The sequence below is a fragment of the Hyperolius riggenbachi genome, chromosome 10, assembly GCF_040937935.1.
Source record: "Hyperolius riggenbachi isolate aHypRig1 chromosome 10, aHypRig1.pri, whole genome shotgun sequence".
Taxonomy (NCBI): Eukaryota; Metazoa; Chordata; class Amphibia; order Anura; family Hyperoliidae; genus Hyperolius; species Hyperolius riggenbachi.
In genome coordinates this window covers 93,123,331-93,131,111 of record NC_090655.1, presented here as the reverse complement: position 1 = coordinate 93,131,111, position 7,781 = coordinate 93,123,331, and the positions used below count along the sequence as shown (strand labels likewise).

At 42.1% G+C, this 7,781-nt stretch overlaps 1 non-coding gene across 1 annotated transcript; it reads left to right on the top strand.

The window, feature by feature from the left end:
• The first annotated feature begins 5,515 nt into the window (after positions 1–5,515).
• LOC137537356 (U2 spliceosomal RNA) lies at positions 5,516–5,699 on the top strand. Its single transcript, XR_011024610.1, has one exon. It is a non-coding gene; the product is annotated as a U2 spliceosomal RNA (small nuclear RNA).
• The last annotated feature ends 2,082 nt before the right edge of the window (positions 5,700–7,781 follow it).

Here is a 7,781-nt window from a genome sequence, read left to right as displayed (position 1 = left end):
ACGCTGACTCTGGGCATCAGGAACGCCCTTTCCCTCCTCTAACTGGCCCTTTGCTGCCTATCCCCCACCCTTTCCCTGTCCGTTCCCCACCTTTCTGAGCTCTGTGCTTCTTGGATGAGATGTGCAGCACGGTGGCGTAGTGGTTGGCGATCTCTCGCCTTGCAGCGCTGGGTCCCTGGTTTGAATCCCAGCCAGGTTAACATCTGCAAGGAGTTTGTATGGTCTCCCCGTATCTGTGTGGGTTTCCTCCGGGCACTCCGGTTTCCTCCCACATCCCAAAAACATACAGATAAGTTAATTGGCTTCCCCCTAAAAATTGGCCCTAGACTACAATACATGCACTACACGATACATACACTACACTATACATACATAAACATATGACTATAGTAGGGAGTAGATTGTGAGCTCCTCTGAGGGACAGTTAGTGACAAGGCCATATATACTCTCTACAGTGCTGCGGAAGATGCTGGCGCTATATAAATACTAAAATAATAATAATAAATAATAGCTCTGTCTGCAGCATCATAGCCCCTGAACCCTGAAAACAAAAGTAAGCCATTACAGGCTTTGGGGGGATCAGAGAGCGGTGAAGATGGACACTACCTTATAAGGCTTAAAGAGGAACTCCAGTGAAAATAATAGTAATAAAAAAAAAGTGCTTCATTTTTACAATAATCATGTACAAATGATTTAGTCAGTGTTTGCTCATTGTAAAATCTTTAGTCTCCCCGATTTACATTCTGACATTTATTACATAGTGACATTTTTACTGTGGGCAGGTTATGTAGCTGCTGCTAGCTGTTTTGGCTGTTGGAGACAGCTGTAAACAGCTATTTCCTGTCTGTGAACCTTGTTACATTGTGGCAAACTGTCAAAAGTACCGCGGTCCTCAGAACTTCTTGTGGGAGGGGTTTCACCACAATATCAGTCATACAGCGCCCCCTGATGGTCTGTTTGTGAAAAGGAATAGATTTCTAATGTAAAAGGGGGTATCAGCTACTGATTAGGATCAAGTTAAATTCTTGGTTGGAGTTTCTCTTTAACCCCCCAGATAAGGTAGTATGTTTTTTAGTACTCTTAAGGTACCCACTAATGATACAATGTTAATTATACAATCTTGCCAAATCAGTGTAGTAGAAGCATTAAGATTAGAATGAAAGGTGGCTTACCTTAGTGACGACACTGAGGTGCTCAATGCTAGGTAATTTTTTACTAGATGGCATGGAAATTTGGCCTGATGAAGTGAAACCTATTTACTCACAACCATTCCTGCAGATAAACTTCTTTTTCCCAAAATCTGTGTCGGCACTGAGATAAGCACATCTCATTTGAATTTTAAAGATTTTAACCTGTTGCTGGTTTGAGTACAGTATATCTGCACCCCTTGAGACGTCATCTAATGCTGCATACACACTTGAAAGATAAATGAAAGACCACAGACCAATTTTACAGCCTTCCATGTAGTATGAGAGCCACACCTACACAGTCTATTCTATGGAGCTGAACTCCCCATCAGATAAAAATCTTTGCAAGATGCTGCACACACAGATGCTGTACACATTCAAAAGATCAGTATCTGCAAAAGATCTGTTCCTGCAAAAGATCCATTCCTGCAAAATGCATTCATAGTCTATGAGATCTGCAGATCCTCATACACACCTTGTTTAACAGACATTCATCTGCAGATCATCTGCAGATCAGATCCACCAGGATGGATTTTCAGATCTGCAGATGATTGTCAGATATGCAGATGAAGTCTGTTAAACAATGTGTGTATGAGGATCTGCAGATATCATAGACTATGAATGCATTTTGCAGGAATGGATCTTTTGCAGGAACAGATCTTTTGCTGACAATGATCTTTTGAATGTGTACAGCATCTTTGTGTAGAGCATCCTGCAAAGATTTTTATCTGATGGGGAATTCAGCTCAATAGAATAGACTGTGTAGGTGTGGCTCTCATACTACATGGAAGGGGGTAAAATTGGTCTGACATCTTTCATTTATCTTTCAAGTGTGTACACACCATTAGTCTCAGTGGCATAGATATATGTACTCCACTGTGATCACCCGCTGCGCGCTCTCCCATGCGTTCTCATCACCACCCGTTACTGCACTGATCGGTGAATGGGAACAGGTGTTCCCAAAGCCAATCAAAGTGCCTGTAATCAATGATCACAGGCATCAGGGAGATGCTGGTAGTCATTAAAATAGTGAAAGTAAACACATACATATTACTTCCTGTGTGCTGTTCACAGTACACAGGAATAAAGTGGGGGGACATCTAGTGGCTAAATAGTAAAACTACACCTACCTACATTCAGTTAAATAAAAATAAATAAATCCCCATTAATTAAACCTTTACTCTTCCCCCCATAGTTCAAAAAAAGTAACAGTTAAAAAAAATACATAAATAGTTACGTTATGGACTCACATTTTTATTATGCATGTCATGAGGGTATATTACTGTTATTTTTTTGCAAATAATTGCTTGTAATTATTGATATAGTATAAGCAGACACAAAACTGAAAAAATACACCTTAATTTCTTAAAGAGACTCTGTAACAAAATGTTCAGCCTTATTTCTACTATCCTATAGGTTCCTATAGATGTTCTAATGTGGTCTGTCTTACCGTAGCCTTTCCTGGTTGCACAGTGGCTGTATTATCTCTGTTATGTAATCAAATCTTCTTTCCTTTGTCTGCTTTATCGGGCTCAGGCACTCAGGCAGGAATGTGCTGCTCTGCTTGTGATAGGCAGAAGTTATACACACACTCTCCAGCCTCCCCCCCTCCCCCCAGGCTTTGTATGGCAATTACAAGCCAGGATTGCAGCAGGGAGTGGCAGAAACAGCACAGAGGGGCCCAGCCAGGAGAACATAATGAATAGAATGGTACGCTTTTTATTGTAAGAATTTTAGAGTACAGATTCTCTTTAATAAAAAAAATGTTAATATAGATTGTACTGGGACATAATTTCAACATTGTCATAACCGGGACAAAATGTGTGGGTTTTATCCATAATAGCATGTTTTATTTTAAAACTATAATGGCTGAAAACTAAAAAAAATTAAGTTTTTTTTTCCATTTTCTTATTATTATTCCATTAAAATACATGTAGAATGCAATCATTTTTAGCAAAAAGTGCCACCCAAAGAAAGCCTGATTGGTGGCAAAAAAACAAGTTGTAAGTCATTTCGGTGTGATGAGTAGTGATAAAGTTATTGGCGAATGAATGGGAGGAGCGCGGAAAGGTGAAACTTGTTCAGGTCCATAAGGGGAACACAACCTATAGTGGGCAAGTGGTTAATATATATCTGTATTTAATGTATCTTTATTCTTTGGAAAATACTATGAGACTCTTTTCTTTGCTACTAATAATCTATTTCTTAAACCTGGTACATTCAATTTTGATTGGCCAATCACTGACCAATTTTACAACCTCCATGAAGAATGAGGAGTTTACCTACATAATCTGCTCATAGTGTACAATATCTGTTGACTCTAATACTACATGGAGATGGTAAAGTTGCTCAGTCATTGGCCAATCAAAATTGTATGTGTGTATAAGGCTTTAGCTATACTACACATACAATTTATTATCTCATTATGCTGGGAACACACAATTAAATTTTTCAGCAGATTTACTGTCCGATCGACTTTCCGATGGTTTTTGATTCACTTCTATGAGAAATCAATCAGAAAAACTATCCAAAATCAGATCGGACATGTCGGAAATTATCTATTGGACCATCTATCTGCCAAAAAATCTCATGCATTGGTTTATTCTTTCTTTAGGTTTGCTTTAAGTGTTCTTTGTATAATTAGCCAAGTAGCTTACACATTTAAGTATTACATTTATCTTGGGTTAAAAACCTCAGGTAAATCATTTAGTACAAATCAATGAAAACAATTGTTGCCTGTTTGCTACGTGACACACACGAGGACTTTTCCATTAATTACACTCTGGGACTTTGTACAAAGGTCATAATGACACTTAACATCATTATGGTGTCTGTATAATTATCGGCATCAATGAATAACCTGTTCCTAGCTCTGTGACTTCAGCTGTAACAGATAGAAAAGTGGAAAGAGGGTACGTCCACTCAACCCCACCTGTCACTGGTTAGAGAGTGCTGGATCCAAGCGTCACTGCTGTTTCAAAGACAATGTGGAAAAACGATGGTTCCACACTTGTCTCAGTGACAATCTCTTTACTGGAAAAATAGTCTTCTGCTGCTATAGGATCTATATAAATAAAAGGCAGTTGTAATATGGGGTGTACGCAGGGCCGGTTCGCCCATGAGACGGGTTCCTCAGGCGGCAAAGTCCGGGGGGTGGCACCCGCCTGGCCATGGGTGTGGGGGGCGCTGCCGAGCTGGAGGGGGTAGCGGACAGGAAGGGGGTATTAGGCACAGCGGTGAGAAGGGGGGTCGGACCCCCCCCCCCCTTACCTGGGTCCCCCGATCTGTGCTCCCCCTCTAGCTTTTAAGTGCATCAGCAGCGTATTAATACCAGGGAGCGGGCAGGGATGACTCACCTCTTCCGCGTTCCAGCGTGCGTTCCACTCTCGTCACTTCCTGCAATGTCGCCCACTGTATTGTAAGTGGACGGCATTGCAGGAAGTGACGAGAGTGGAACGCACGCTGGAACACGGAAGAGATGAGTCATCTCCGCCCACTGCCTGGTATTAAAACGCTGCTGCTGCTGCTGCACTTAAAAGCTAGAGGGGGAGCGCAGATCAGGGGACCCAGGTGAGGGACATGGGGTCCGACCCCCCTCCCCGCCGATGTGACCAATACCCCCTCCTTGCTCGCTACCCCCTCCAACTCGGCGCCCCCCACACCCATTGCTGTGTGGGGGGGGGGGGGGGTGGCGGCTTCTCACAAGTTTGCCTCAGGCGGCAAAAAGTCTAGAACCGGCTCTGTGTGTACGCAATGCTGCGCAAGCATATTACAACTGCCGCCTGCTGCCCTCACTGCAGGAATGAAGGAGAGGGGATGGGGCGTACATGCAGCGGTTACTCGCACAACGCGGTCTCTGTGGGGGGGAAGGAGGGCAGATTCTTAAAAAGAATCAGGGTATTACTGGTATGTACTGAATTATTTTTACATTATGAGTCTAGTTTTGTTTTCCATGCTTGATGTGGTCCTACCCGACCCTACTTGTGGGCGTATCCCTTGCTGGGTAATTGTTCATGGTATTTTAGCAGGATATATATGTGTACTTCAGCTTTGATTAAAGCATATCTAACCAGAGGCAAAGCTACCTAGGGTAAACATTGAGATATGTTCATACTGGATCCACATTCATCCATGCGTTGTCTGTTCCTCTCCTTGTTCTCCCTTGTTCTCTCAGTAATCACACCTTGAAATATTTGACTTTCAGCTAAAGTTCAGACAGGAAGAGGCGGGCTTGCCGCAATGTTCCTTCCTATCACCTTATCATGTCCTCATATTCCCCACCTCTTTCACTCACTCTGTGAAGTAAACCTAGAAAATCAGCACTCCACATCGCTTCTCAGCCTTTTGACTAAAATCAAGTGTAGTATCTGTTCTTCTCAGTTTCAGGGATGTATGCCACTGAGACCCCGGCGTGGTGATCCAGGGGGTTTCCTTAAACGAGTGATGGCAAAGGATGAAGTTCCCCTGGGGGACAATCAGGGCCGGATTTGTACTTTTTACCGCCCAAGGCCAACTATACCATCTGTATGGTTGTTATCTCTGTGTGCCCCAATGAGAATTCGCCTTACTTTCCATCATTGGTGTCACAGAAAATAGCTATTTTAGTAATACGTGTAAAGATTAGACGTTATATTTTGAAATTTTATGTTATGCTTGCCATCTCATTAATGATGGACCCATTGCATCACCATGAGAGTTAGGCTGATGTATACCTGCAGGATAGAGCTTACAGGTCTTGCAGGGACAGCACAAGTACAGGACAGAGAGTTCAAAGGTTAAAGCTGTTCTTGTAGATAGGGATGACTGCATAGAACAGCTTTCCTGCCCCTCACTGAGCCGCCCTTAAACTTCTGGTGCCCTAGGCCATGGCCTATGTGGCCTTGCCAGAAATCCGGCCCTGGGGACAATGGAAAGGGCTCCGATTTTGTGGGGCCCGAGGTCACCCATGCATGTTTTTGTGGCGGTATTTATGCACTGCTACTTTTTTCCATGCATGGGCATTCATTTATGCTATTCCGGAGCCAAGACAGCAAAAAAAAAAAAAAATCGGCACTCCACAGCACCAGGCGTGGCTACTGTATATACACACTGTGGCAGATGCAGGGAAAGCAATATATGGTGTGTACATATGTCCAAGATTTCTCTCCTCTGCACTGCCATTTTAGCACTTCCACTTCAGGAATTGTTGTTCTCTCTGAAACTCAGAGTGCTCAGATGAGATTAAAAAGAGACCAATTTGGTCAGTCTACTGCTTGTTACACATGATGCAATTTCCTGTCTGATCCCATCGATCACATGGGAAACTGCATCGTGTGCATTTAGCATAAAGAGTCCTACTCTGGCGCCGACATGCCTGTGGTGGACACAGTTCAAAAGGAATTTCGATTTTGTGCTGTTTAATGCTGGGCATACACGGCTCGATTTTGCTGCTCGACTCTCCCGCTCGATCGATTCCTCGCTCGATTCCGCAGGCGATTCTCTTATCTTCCGCTCGTTTTTACCTTTTTGCATTGTCTTCAATGCGGAATCGTGTGCCAGAATGATCGGGCGGGAGATCGGACATGTTAGAAATTATTGAGCCATCTAAATGACTCAGAATCAAGCCGTGTATTCCCAGCATAAGACTGCTGTTCATTTCTGCTGTTTAGTGTAGATCAAACCCTAGGTTTGCACCCAGTAGAAAGGATTCTCACTTAAATTTAATAGTAGTAGTTGTCCACCTTGTGGCAAGTTTTTTTGTTTATGTTTTGTTTCCTGTTTTTCCTGTATATCATGTAAATAGCCAGTACAGCATGAATAAAGTTTGCCTCCTGACTTGCTTTATAATCTGCCTGTGCCAGAAGGCAAAAACACCAGCTACTAATCTCCCTGTGTTACAACATATTCATTAACATTCTGCGTGCAGACCGCACCATTAATATGCCTGATTCACGCAATTATATACAACTGAAGGGAGAAAATGTTTGGATTCCATATACACATCTGGGACTGGCTGCATTTTTTTATAGCCCTAGTTTACACAGCAGAGGAAATATTTATTCCTGCGGACCTTTTTCCATTAACTTTCCCGTTGCAGCACAATGTCCTTATTTTTCATTTCGAAACCAAATTGAAAAACTTACGATGTTACATTGCATCAAACGCTGCTCTGATGCACCAATTTAAAATGAATATAATATATTCCTCATACCAGCATCATTCCAGCACAAGTCAAATATCAGAGGCACTGCAGGTGCTTATCACAGGCGCAAGAACTGCATAAGCTGTATAGCTGGCATATATACGTACTTGGAGATAATATACTTGTAGCTGTATAAGGCAATCAGCCAGTCAGTGTTGGGGTACCACATCACAGCAATATGTATATTAAGGTACATTTTTATATACCTATTAATTTAATATTATTTTACATTAATCATGCATGAAATCAATATTTGCAGAATTAAAAAGGAGAATACCTGCTTCACCTTTTCATAGATCTTAAAGTGACACAGAAGTGAAAAAAAAAAACGTATGATGTAATGATTTGTATGTGTAGTACTGATAACCAATAGAACATTAGTAGCAAAGAAAATAGTATCATATTTTAATTTT